At 53.5% G+C, this 12,179-nt stretch overlaps 1 long non-coding RNA gene across 2 annotated transcripts; it reads right to left on the bottom strand.

Moving 5' to 3' along the window:
- Positions 1-408: 408 nt before the first annotated feature.
- Positions 409-4,213, bottom strand: LOC145527448 (uncharacterized). Of its 2 annotated transcripts, none has more exons than XR_014069758.1 (4): positions 3,925-4,213; positions 2,997-3,707; positions 1,239-1,580; positions 409-726 (listed from the first exon to the last, which is right to left on the bottom strand). It is a non-coding gene; the product is annotated as an uncharacterized LOC145527448 (long non-coding RNA). The 2 variants fall into 2 exon arrangements; XR_014069757.1 differs by having other exon boundaries at positions 4,041-4,211.
- Between the last annotated feature and the right edge of the window lie 7,966 nt (positions 4,214-12,179).

Genomic DNA, 12,179 nt, shown 5'->3' with positions numbered 1-12,179 from the left:
CAGGAGTGGGAACACAGCTGCTTTGGGATTTCTGTGTGACAAATAAGTGTAGAAGAAAAAAATCCCTTAGTGTAATTTAATGGGAGAGCTCCAAGTTAGGCACTGGATTTCAGTAAGTAATTGATGGGAAGAGTCTTCTAGCTCTTATGCTCAAAGTTGTCCTCAGAGAGGGGTCAACTGGGATTCAAATATAGGAGCAACAGAGAGAGAGAGACAGAGAGAGAGACACACACACGCACAGAGAAACACACACACACAGAGAAACACACACACACACACACACACACACACACACACACACACACACAGGTGTTTTTGGTCTGTCTCATCCTCCCATACCTTCTGAATTCATCCTGATCTTATCTTCACACATTCAGCCTCTCCTCAACAATCAAATAAGCAAACCCATTGACTATCAGGGTTTTAATGAAAATTGTTCTTTTCTTGGAGCATCTCCCTGGTAAGCAAATGAATGGAGCCAATAAAACCCTCTCTCTTCCTGGTAGTGATTGATGACTTCCTCCCACCCCCAGCGCCTGGAGAGAGCGGCACACTGACTGCACCAGCTCTTGCTCTAAAGCTCTTCATTAGGAGAAACTGTTTATCACCGACTAGTTGGCCCAGGCCCTGGCAGGTCTTCTGGTGAGCATCAGTGATGGGTGGGCAGGGAGGGGTGAAGGTGTCTTTCCCCTGGAATGGACTCTGTGCTCTGGTCTCTCTTTCCACCTGAAATAATGAAATGCTTGATTCAAACCTGCATTGTGTGGGGGGGTCCGTCCACATGACCCACCAGTTTCCCAATAGCTGGGGACAGAGTGTACCCTATCCTTGCATTATTTGGTGGGTCCATGGCTGGAATCCTGAGCAGGTCGTTCCCGGAGGACACAGGGCCTCATCCAAGGCCTTGGGACCAATAACTGCACCTCCCATTGACAAACCGACCCAAAGCAAACTCAAAATTCCATCCTATTTCCTCCTAGCTTCCCCATCAGGGGAGGGGTACCGACATCCACTTCGCTGCTCCACACCAACTTCTAGGCATCCTCGGGACTCCAGTCCCTCTGGGTGTCCTGGCCTCCCCAAGCCCCGAAGGACATAGACTCCTTCAAGACACAGAGGACACAGTCCTGGCCCCTTGTTCACTGTGGTTCCTCACGCCTGGCACAGGACTTGCACACAGCAGGTGCTCCATGAGTGTTTCCTGATGAGTGAATGAATCCCCTGGGTTACCAACTCACCCGCCTCCTCTTTGGAGTCCTGGAGGGAGGAGCTGCGGTTCAGTTTTGCTGGAGTCACACGGACAGGGGAGGGTGTTTGAGGCGCCCTACTTCTCCTGTGCCACCCTCACAGCCGGAGTCCTTTCCGCTAATGCCTCCGATTTGCTGGGAGGTGAATGTTTGTGCTGCTATGAATATTTGATGGGCCCAGCTGTGCAGGAGAAACTCTAAGAGCCATCCATAATTCACCATGGGGACAGCAGCCTTTGGCGCTCAGAGCAGCCTCCTGTGCAGAGAGCTGCCTCCGGAGGATGGAAAGGCCTCGGGGGTTCGTTATGCACCACGTGTTCAGGGCCTGGTGGCCTGAAAAGCAATTCAGTTGTGCAAATGGTGAGGCCTCGGAAGTTCTGGCGGCCATGCATTCTCAGACCGAGTCACTCTCAGACCTCCTGCAGTCCTGACCCTCAGCTGCCATCATCCCATCAGGTGACTCTTTGGGTCCCTGTGTCCTGCTGACACTCCGTCATCGCCCTACTACAGTGTGGATGCCGTGAGCACCCGCCTGGTCACCTCAGTCACTCTCTCCCCAGCGCTGATGAATGGATGGAGGGAAGGAGAGAGGAAGGGAGGAAAGAGGACCACTTCCCATGCAAGGACCCACAGCTCTTCCTACACCTCTGATCCTCACACATTATAGACACGTGATTGACCAGGGAGTTTGTTAAAATGCAAGTGTCCAGGTCTGTCCCCCCCACTCTGATCTAGAGTCTGGGCTGGACCCAGGCACCTGCATCATTCACAAGGCTTCTAGAGGCTTTTAATCCACTGTCAGGTGGGGTCCCCTCACAGGCAGCCCCTGGAGGAAAAGGCTCTTCTCCAGGAACAGTGGAGACAGGCAGACGAACCGCGTCCCTGCGCTCTTCCAGGCGGGGCTCCTGTCCCCACCCGAGCTGCTCTCGGCCCTCCTCCACCCTGCTCTCCCTCCACACCTGGGAGGACGAGCCTCCGGGGTTCTTCCTTCCGGACCACCCCCCCTACCCCCCCCCACCCCACCCCCGCCGCCGAGGGTTCCTCTCCACGCGGATGACGCTGGAGAGCAGATGAGGACTGGCAGACATCCCCAGAGAGAGGCTCCCTGGTGGTTGCCCGCAGGGAAGGACGGTTCTGTCCTCAAGGCTGTTTCCTCAGTAGCGCGGGGGTCGGCGGGGAGGACTGGCCGTGAACCTGGGCCTCGGACCCTGACGCCCCTGGGCTCGGGGGTCAGTTAGTGCCGGTGTCCGTGCTGCTCCCGCCTGGTGCCCAGGGAGGAGCGGAAGGAGCTGGGGCTGGAGGAGCTCAGTGGGAGGTGAGCTGGGTGGGTGAGGCCAGAGTTGGTGGGTGAGGCCAGAATGGGTGGAAGAGAGAACAGGGTGCTCACCGCCTGGCCTCTGCCCATGCTCTCCCAGCAACAGGGGGTGCCCAGAGCTGACTCAGCTCTGCAGACGCAGACCACTATGTGTGTACACACACACCCACACATGCTGCATGCATCCCCCACGTGCAGACACAAGCCCATACACAGACTTACACAAAAACAGACACAAAAACTTATACAAAAACAGACACACACTCATGCAAGCACACACAGGGGCATACCCATGTGCGCACACACACATACACAGGAACACATATAGCCATGCATACAGGCAGGCGCACAAACCCACCTTCATGCAAACATGTGAAGGCACACACAGACACACACAGACACACACAGTGCTGGAAACACCACCCCCACCTCACCACTGGCTTCTTCCAGTTTGTTGAAAAGGCTTTCCCATCTCTGAGTTGGTCCACATTGCTCATTCTGCAAACCTCAGAGAACCAGGCCCCTCTGGACCATGATCGTCTCTGTTTCCTCCAGAAGGAGTTGCCAGCAACTCTTGGAGCCTCAGAGCTCAGCGTCCTGAGACCCCCGCTGTCCTGTGCTGGGGAGGGATCCAGGGACACTGGAGACCATCAGGTCACACCTTTTAGACATTCAGGAGCCAGCTTTCCCGCAGTTTGGAAGACGTACAGCCACAGGACATGTCCCTGACCATGCCAGGAGACTGAGGGCTCAGGGGGATGTTCCAGAACCTTCTGTGAGGAGAAAGTGGGGGCTGCTGCTGCTGGTGATGGAGCTGGACAAGCCTGAGAGAAACAGGATGACCTGGAGAAGTTCTGGGGACCCTGGGCAGGTGGACAGTGTGCACCCCGATTTGTTGTCACTGAAGGCCTGGCCTGCTCAGAGCAATCGACCATTAGGCCGTCTGTCCCCGAGAAGGCCAATCTGTCCATCGACAGTCAGTCGTCGATGCGAGCACAGCCAGTCTGCAAAGACAGGAAGGTGGTGGAGGGCAGCCCTCCTGGTCCCTGCCCACAGCGCCTGCCTCTGGGGCTGGTCTGCAGAGGCTCCTGGGTGGAGGGGTCTGAGGTCACAGTGGCCCTGGGTGTCTGCTGACTTTTCAGCTCCTGTGAAGACAGGAAAGAGGGGCTCCTGAGGGGGCTGACACACAGCTCGGGGTGTCATTGCACCTGCAGAGTTGGCCTGAAACAGAAACCTCTCAATCTGAATCCCCAGGTGGAAGGCAGGTGGAAGGGCAGCTGCCCACCCAGGACACTCAGGAGAAGCTGTTCCTAGTGGAGGCCCCACCCTGTCCAGATGCCTGGTCCCCGAATCTCTAGTTACCATGTCTCCCCCTGTAACTCAGCAGACCACAGACCCCAAGTCCCCCTACAGCCCTGTGTCTGGAAGGGGGGCGCAGCAGAGGGGCAGCTGTGGGGTCCTCTCACACACATCCCCACCCCGTCTGCTCCCATCCTAGCTGGGGAAGGGCCCAGAGGTTCCTTGTGAGGAGGGGCTGCAGCTGGGCCTTCCGGGGAGGAGGGGCGATTCTGAAAGGCCCTCAGAGAGCCGCACAAGGCGGCCTTGTTTGGGAGCCGCCTCCCCGGGCTCAGATCTCCTGCCTCCTGAGCAGGAAGTGGGGCGCGGGACCATGGTCAGACACCCTCCCCTGTGTGTGGGTCACTATAGGGCTATTTCTAGCTCAGCCTCTGACCCCGCAGACACAGGGGCCCTGACTGAAGTGATTTGCAGCTGGAAACATCCTGCCAGGGCCCTCCCAGCAGCTGTGACCTCTCTCGGGGCAGAGGTGACATAACGCAGGGTGGGAGGGACCCACTGAGAGGAGGATGTGGTTGAAGCCTCTGCACTGGCCAAGAGGGCCCCCTGGGGACCCCAGGGCAAACTGCCCTTCCTCTACAACCTTCCCTGGCTCCCCATTGCTGTGGGGGGAGCCCAGGCCACTCCTTACCCCAGCACCCCTGTCATAACCACCTTCAGGGGTTCCGCTCCCGCACCTCCCCCATCTCTGGGAGGAGCCTCCCCAGGTAGGGTCAGGAGTGCCACCCTCTGACTTCGATGCCCAGGAGGAGACTCGGCAGAGACCACACTCAGCAAAGATGTGCCTGGGGGGCTGCACAGGGTGAGGTGATGGTGACCCCTGCCCAGGCACGTGGGGAGCACAGGGATCACCCTGCCTGTAAATGCTCTGGTGCCTGGACCAGGGAAGTGGTGGGCAGTGGCCAGCCCTGAACCGTCCACTCAGGGCAGGGCCAGCAGGTGACTCTGCCTCCAGGGTCCCCCGAGCCCCTCCAGGTATCAGCTGCGGAGCCGGAGGGTCCACTCGGCCTCTCGGGACTTCGGTTTCCTCATCTGTAAAATGGGAGTGAAATCACAGCAGGGGAGCCCCACGGGGTTGCTTTGAGGATTAATGAGTGAACAGGTGGGAATGTTTAGCCCCCGTCTGGCAGGAAGAGCGCCATGTGGTGCCCAGAGCCCTCAGTCCAGGTCAGTGATGATAATACAGACAGTCCCCTCCTCCTCCCAGTGAGCAAACGGTCTCTGGGCCATAAAGGGAAAGAGAGAGTCTAGGCCTGCTCTTTGGAAATGTCCCTCTAAACTCTACATGTTTATGGATTGAAATATAACAGGCCTCCAGGGTGTCTCTTCTCATCTTCTGTAACAAGGAGGAAGCCCCAGGAGTCAGCCTGGACATTTAGGAGCATCTCTGAGGCTCCAGTCCTGGAGGGTCTCTGCTTCATTTCAGTACTCCTGGAGGAGGCCAAGGAGCATGGAGTCCTGCCCACCTCTCCTGCTCCTGTGCTCCCTTGGGGTCCCAGGAGAGAGCATTCGGGGATGGACGTGTCTGTCACCAGCTCAGCCTTTGCGTACCTCCCTTCTGCTCCTGGAGCCACTTCCTCTATCTTCACGGGAATCTTCCCTGGCTGAAAGCAAGGAGTAGATGGAGGTTCCTGGAGTCTCTGCCCTCTGCAGCCCCTGATGGAGATGCCCCCCAGCCCTGAGACCCCTGTGGTCACCATGATACCTGCTGTTGCCTCCATCAGGTCGAGTGGGAGCAAGTCCCCCAGGGATGCTAGGTCAGAGAGGGGTCAATGTGGGGAGTTGGGTGCTCCCAAAGCTGGTGGGTGGGCTGAAGGAGCCAGCGCAGTTGAGTCCCCATGAGGACTCAGGGTCCCTGCAGACCCGATGCCCAGGGAGCCACCACCCCTCAGGGCTGGACGTAGACCCTTCAGATCAGTGGCATGGGGTCCAGCCTTCCCTGCTGCATCTCTGCTTGCCACCTGTTCTGACCTGTGTCCTGGTTCTCCTGGTGTGAGGAAGCCCCCCTGAGACAGACCCTGATGAGGATGCCTCTGTGTCCAGCATGGATTCTGGGGGTGGGGGGTATGCCTCACAGGGGTCTCCTCCTCTCCCAGATCCCCCACAGCAGACCTGAGCTGCAGGGAGCCCTGAGGGCAAGCTGGAGGGTGTCTCCCTGGGGGAGGTGACTAGATGTCAGGGAGGTCTTGGCTCAGAGCCACAGGAGGTGGGGCAGGGTCAACTTTGGGGCTCAGATCCCAGCATAATGTTGGGGGCAGAGTGACAGCCTACAGTGGGCAATGGCAGATTCAGCTCAGGGCATCAGGACTAAATGAATGAGCCCAAGAAACACTCCAAATGTTCCCAGAGATGATTTTGGCAACCAGGCCCCTGATGGGAAGTGTGCTAATGGCCAGCAGAATGAGAAAACACCCAAACCGGCCCAGTACAAGGGAAGTGTAATGAATGACAAGATGGATCTGCATCAGGCAGAATTTGATCCAGTAGCTCAAACACTGACTTTACGGCCTGATCTCTCTTTATCTTGTGGCTCAAGTTTCCTTGTCCATATACCTTCCTGGCCAGCATCTCCTCAGGGTTACATGCACTGAGACCATTTCTCTTCTCCGAGTAGGTCCAGCCAACTGTCCACCCCTGAACCAACCACTCAGGCCACAGGGATGTGGTGTTCTAGACTGCACAGTTGAGTCACACTGTGCAGCCACCTGGGCTGGGGGCAGAGTCAGCCTCACACAGACCACATGGGCAGAGTGGGGGGTGGACCCCCTGGTGAACCAGAAGAAGGGAGGAGCACAGGTCTCTCTGCTGTCCCTCCAGGATTCCAGTGGAGCCATCACCATGGGCTTTAGAAATTCCTCCTGCAGAAGTGGTGGCCGCCCCCTCCCAGCGCCCGAGATGCCCACCAGGCTTTTCTTTCCTCATGAGTCTTCGGGTCCCAAGGAATCAATGCCTGAAACGGGGCAAATGGATGGACCCCATAGACACTGTTTGAGGGGGAGAGCTGGTCGCCTTAGCCTCGCGTCTCCCGCACTGCTCCACCACACCCTGGGCTGTCTCTCCATCAGCATCACAGGTCACCCTGGGCTGTTTTCTGAGGGACCGCTCCTTTCCCCACCAGCCTAGAGGAGAGACACAGCCCCAAGCTTGCTAATTAATGAGACTCAGTGTAATGAGCTATTTAAAGGCAAACTCATAAGGCTGCTGATGGGATTTCTAATTTGGGAGGAGGAAAAGGGTTAAATTGTGTTGCGAGCAATGGAAGTTTGGGAACCCAAGAGGTTTTCTGCTTCTGTGTTTCCTCCTGGTAATTAATTGGATGAAAGTTGTTAAACTTTACGAGAAAGCAGAGATAAGACAGGTTCACTGACTCTCTGGAAGATTAAGTTCATTTATCTCCTCCCAAACCACCAGGAGCCCCAGTGTCGATGCCATTTCGAGAGAGAGGAGCAGAGCAGACCCAGCAGTGTCTGCTGGTTTTCCTCCAGCTCCACCAGTGCTGGGAGAGGAGGTGTCTGCTCAGAGCAGGGGTCCCCGCTCAAACACTGGCGTGTGATCTGGCCACGTCTGAGCCTCAGCTTCCTGGTCAGGAGAAGGGGGCAAGGGCAGGCTTTTCTGTAGGGTCTCTGTTGGCATTCCCTGAGAGATGCCCTCAGAGTGGGTGGCAGGAGGCCGGGCACACCCAGTACCCAGAATGTCCCCGGAAGTGACAAGTTCCTATTTGTGTGGTTGCAGTGTCTCCCCACAGCCCTTCCCATCAAGCCCCCAATATTTATTGTGCTTTGGGAGGTTCCCCAAAAGACAGGCTACAGACAAGCTCCAACCACAAGTGGGAGGATTAAAAAGTAGGAAGAGAATTTGTGTTTGGGATTCTAAAATGTATTGAGTTGGCCAAAAATTTCGTTCAGGTTTTTCCATAAGATCTGAACGAAACTTTTGGCCAGCCTATAATGTCCGAGGGGAAATCAGAATTGTAGTTGATTCCTTTCATTGTTTCAGGATGTGGGTTTGTTTTGTTTCAGGTCTCTTATCACACTTGGTCCCTAGAAGCCTGCATCTGGTCTGTGGGACCTTCCCACCCCCACTCTGTGTCCCTCCCCTCCTTACAGCTGTCTCAGCTCCTGGACCCCCTCCTTCCTCCAGGAGGTGGGTCTCCCCTCTGGCTCCCACCAGCCCTTCCCTTTGCCTGGAACAACTGGAACAATCTCCTCCTCTCCCCACAATCTCTTCCTGCTTGTGATTTAGGTCCTGGGTGTGGGGGAACCTGGCCCCTTTGCTGAGATACATTTCCCTGACAGCCTCCAGGCCAGTATCCTTCACTGTTTTTTAAAACGACCTGCTCACACACTTTATCTCCTACCACATTGATATCCACTGTTTTTATTTAAAATGTGAATATACTGTTGCAAAAATGTAATTCCTCATGCTACAAATATCAACATTTATAATAAAACGGCCACATCATTCTTCTCAATGTATCTAGTTAGATACCGGAGACCACAATGATGTGTCATCTGCTGGAAATTACATCATCCTTTAGAGTGACAGCAGGAAAATTTACATTGTTCTTTTTTCTCCTGCAACTCTTATTTCACGGCATTCCATTTGTCCTACGCAGAGCTCTGATGCTTGAAAGTATGTTATTGATTGCTAGATTATATTTCTCTATAAAAATTATTATATATGTATACTTCAAGTTTAAATAAAATAAATTTTGTGTCTAAAAAGTGTCAAGTGTTAAAATATTCTTCTGGATTGAGTTTTAATTGCAATTTTAGTAGCAGACAATTCTTCAAAAAAGTATAAATATTTATAGAGTATGTTTATTTATATCATGTATAAGTATAGATTATATTTGTATAGTAAGTATATAACAGATATATTTTTATGTAATACTTAAGATAAATACTGACATTAATACATACATGTAATATATTTAGGTATTTAATATATCAAATTATTATAATTATTACTGTTTTTGAGAAAAGGATAATGTGGCTTTATGGAAATGGATTGGATGAATTTTTCATCTGAAATGGAGGCTTTTCCTGTCTCCTAGGGGGCTCCCTAGGTCAGTGTACTAGGACAGTGCACCTGAGGAAAATCAGTATGAGAGTTTTCTCCTGACGGAATCTCTCTGTCACTGGACCTTCACCGATGGCTGCCCCTATCCTCCTTCCAGGAACCTCCACCTCTTCTTCCCAAGGAGCGAGGAGGGGGTTGGAGGTACCAGGCCTGGGATCTCAGCGCTACCCTGAGGGTAGTGCCCACACGCAGAGAGCCAGGAAACCCTGCAAACTCACCATCACAGGACCCCATTCCCCCAGAATCACAGACACAGAGAAGGTGAAAGAAATATTTACTGAAATTCCTCTCAAAACACCGACAGAGAGAACATGCAATTACAGAGAGGTTACTCTATCCTTGCTTCTGGAACATCCACCTGCTCCCAAGCCCTTCTTCTGTTCCCTAACTGACCCTTCCTCCCTTTCTCCCTCCCTCCCTCCTTGACGGGAGCCCCAGGGCAGCTTCTCCCCCTCCCCCTCAGTTCTTTGCCAGATCAACCCACCTCTCTGGCATTTTCCTCTTCCTCCTTCCTGGATCCCACTTCCTCCACAGGTCCTTAGAAGGGTGGGAATGGGGGTGGGAGGGCTCACCCCATCTCACCCTCTCCACCCAATGCTCCCTAAGACTGAGGGAGGACGCCTCCAGCCCTGGAAACTGCACCTCCTCCCGCTCCACGTGTGGTCAGAGAACCGGGCCCTGGGAAGGGACACACTGACCTGCTCCTGGCTTCCTCTTCCTTCATCTCTGTCCCCAGGGAGGGGGTCCCTGCCTGGACACTCACTTCTGGGCTCCTTTGGTTTCCAAATAGGCTGTTGGCTGGGCCTCTTTAGACCCTGAGCTCTGCCCAGGGCTGGTGCTGTTCTGGGTGATTCTCACCTGATCCCATCAGAGGGGCTGTTGTCCCTGAACTCTTAAAAATGGGGCGGCCTGCAGCCTGGGAACTATGCCCCTTGATCCTCTAGTGGGGCCAGCATCTGATCTGGGGCTCCGAGCAGGACCTGCTGTCTAGAACTGTCCAGGACCCCAGGAGCCTGAGAGGTGCTTTGGGGCGGGGCTGGGGGATGGCAGGGAAGGTGAAGGGTGAAGGACGTGGAGCCAGAGTAAGGCTTCCAGGGCCAAGCAGGCCTGCATTCAGGCTTCATCTTCTTTCTCTAGCCAAGGACATCATCCATTTAAATAAAGAATAAATACACTGAGACATTAAATGTCAGATGCAACCTGCCATTCAGAAGTGAAATAAAGCAAGTTTATTTTGAGCTGAGCCATACTCCACCATGCCACCTGTGTGCTATTATTTTACTGAGAACAGCTCACCCCTGCTCACCTTCATGCACACCCCCATCCCCACCCAGATCTAACAGGGGTGCTGAGCTGCCAGTGCTGCCCCATGTGGCAGGAAGAGGTACTGCACCCATGGGAGCTGCCCTCCCAGAGCACACCCTCAGCCTATTGGGGGCTCAGGGCTGGGGTGCTGTGTGGGGACCCTCCCTGACCCCCACACCTACTCTTCCGCCCAGATAACAGCACTCTTCTACTTTCCTAGGTTTTCTCCTCTTCCAGTTTCTCACCAGTAGGTTATCAGGTGAAATACAGGTGCTCAGTTAAACTTGAATTTCAGATAAACACAAATAATTTTAGTGTAAGTGAGTCCCAAATATTGCCTGGGTTATACTTATTATACTAAAACAATCACTTGGTGTTTATATGAAATTCACATTTAATGGGTGTCTTGCATGCTGATCTGCTGAATCCTAGACCCAGCTCACCAGGCAGGCCTGAGGCCCCAACACCATCTACTGACAACCTCAACTTTGCCCCTGGCTTTGACATTCCCCTGCTCCTCTGGATGGACCTATCTTTTTGACATGGATCCGCCTTGGACATCTTGGAGGACCTCAGTTTCACATGCTTCCACCGAGCTCAGAATCTTACCCCCAGTCCTTTGCTTTCCCAAAGTCCCCACCCCCATCCTCCCAAATCCTACACCACAAACCTTGGGGACATAGCGGCCACCTCTCCCCGCTCCACACCAGTCACCAGTCCTGTGGCTCCTGCACCGCACTACAGCTCAAACCACCCTAGTTCCTCCTTCTCATTCATCACCTTCTTCATGCACCATCGTCTCTTCCCAGCAGAAGCTTCCAGACTGACTCTTTTCCCTGTGTCCCTTCTCTAGCTCACTGGGGAAAGGCCAGGCAGACCACACTCTGGGTTAAGTCCACTCTTGTGTGAGACCCTCAGAGGCTTCTCCCTGCACTTGGGAGACCCTATGACCTTCATCATGTGTCAGGGCCCCTGCCTTCTTCCTCCCCCCGCCCTGCCCCCCTCCAAGTTCACCCAGGGCCTCCTCCCTGTTCTGGTCCATACCAAGCTTTCCAGATCCACAGCCCAGGCAGCTGGGCCCCAACTCCCCTCTTCCTCCTTGGATGCTCTGCTCTTGGAGCAGCTTCACTCTTCCAGAGGAGCCTCCCAACCCCAGACCAGGCAGATGTCCTACTGATTCCTGGAGGCTATCCCAACAGTGGTTATTAATTCTTTTTGTTACAGAGAGAGAAACACAAACATGTCCCCTTAGGTTTGTTGATACTTTGAGTGGCCAAGAACTGAGAGTAATAACTCAGACAACAAGCTATGGGAGTACCATCCAGGACACATTAGTCCATAAACATTGCAGGATTTTATGCAGCTGCTGCAAAGAGTCTGAGAAATTCACTGACCTGGGAAGGGTGTCTCCAACTCATGGTTAAGTAACAGCACTATAAAACAGATGGCAGAAAGCCCTCTGTACACCAGGCTGTTAATGGGGACCACTGGGTACTGAACAAGGGGTGTAGGTGGTTGGAAGAGGAGAGTGTTTCTGTTGCAGGAATAAGAGAAAAGAGACTTGAGCAAAACATTATATGAAAAGAAAAAAAAAAAAAAACAGACTACAAGTGTTTATTTATGGCAAGGCTGCAAACGTGTACAAATTCAAAATTCCTATGTATATATATCCCAGAAAGGAATAGGGACAAATGAAAATATGGATTTGGTCTCACAGGAAATTTTTCAATGTAGCTGTCTGTTGCTATTTCCAGATAGCTTCTTCACTAAGAAGTTGATTTCAACTAGCCAGAGGGAGAGCGTGTGGTGTTTATTTGTCACCCCTACATCACACCAACTCCAGGGCCTCCTCTCTCCTGCTAAGGGCTTTATTC

The sequence above is a fragment of the Giraffa tippelskirchi genome, chromosome 11, assembly GCF_054371585.1.
Source record: "Giraffa tippelskirchi isolate mGirTip1 chromosome 11, T2T-mGirTip1v1.2.pri, whole genome shotgun sequence".
NCBI classification, from domain to species: domain Eukaryota; kingdom Metazoa; phylum Chordata; class Mammalia; order Artiodactyla; family Giraffidae; genus Giraffa; species Giraffa tippelskirchi.
The sequence above is the reverse complement of the archived record's forward strand: the minus strand, read 5'-3'. Positions and strand labels throughout refer to the sequence as shown.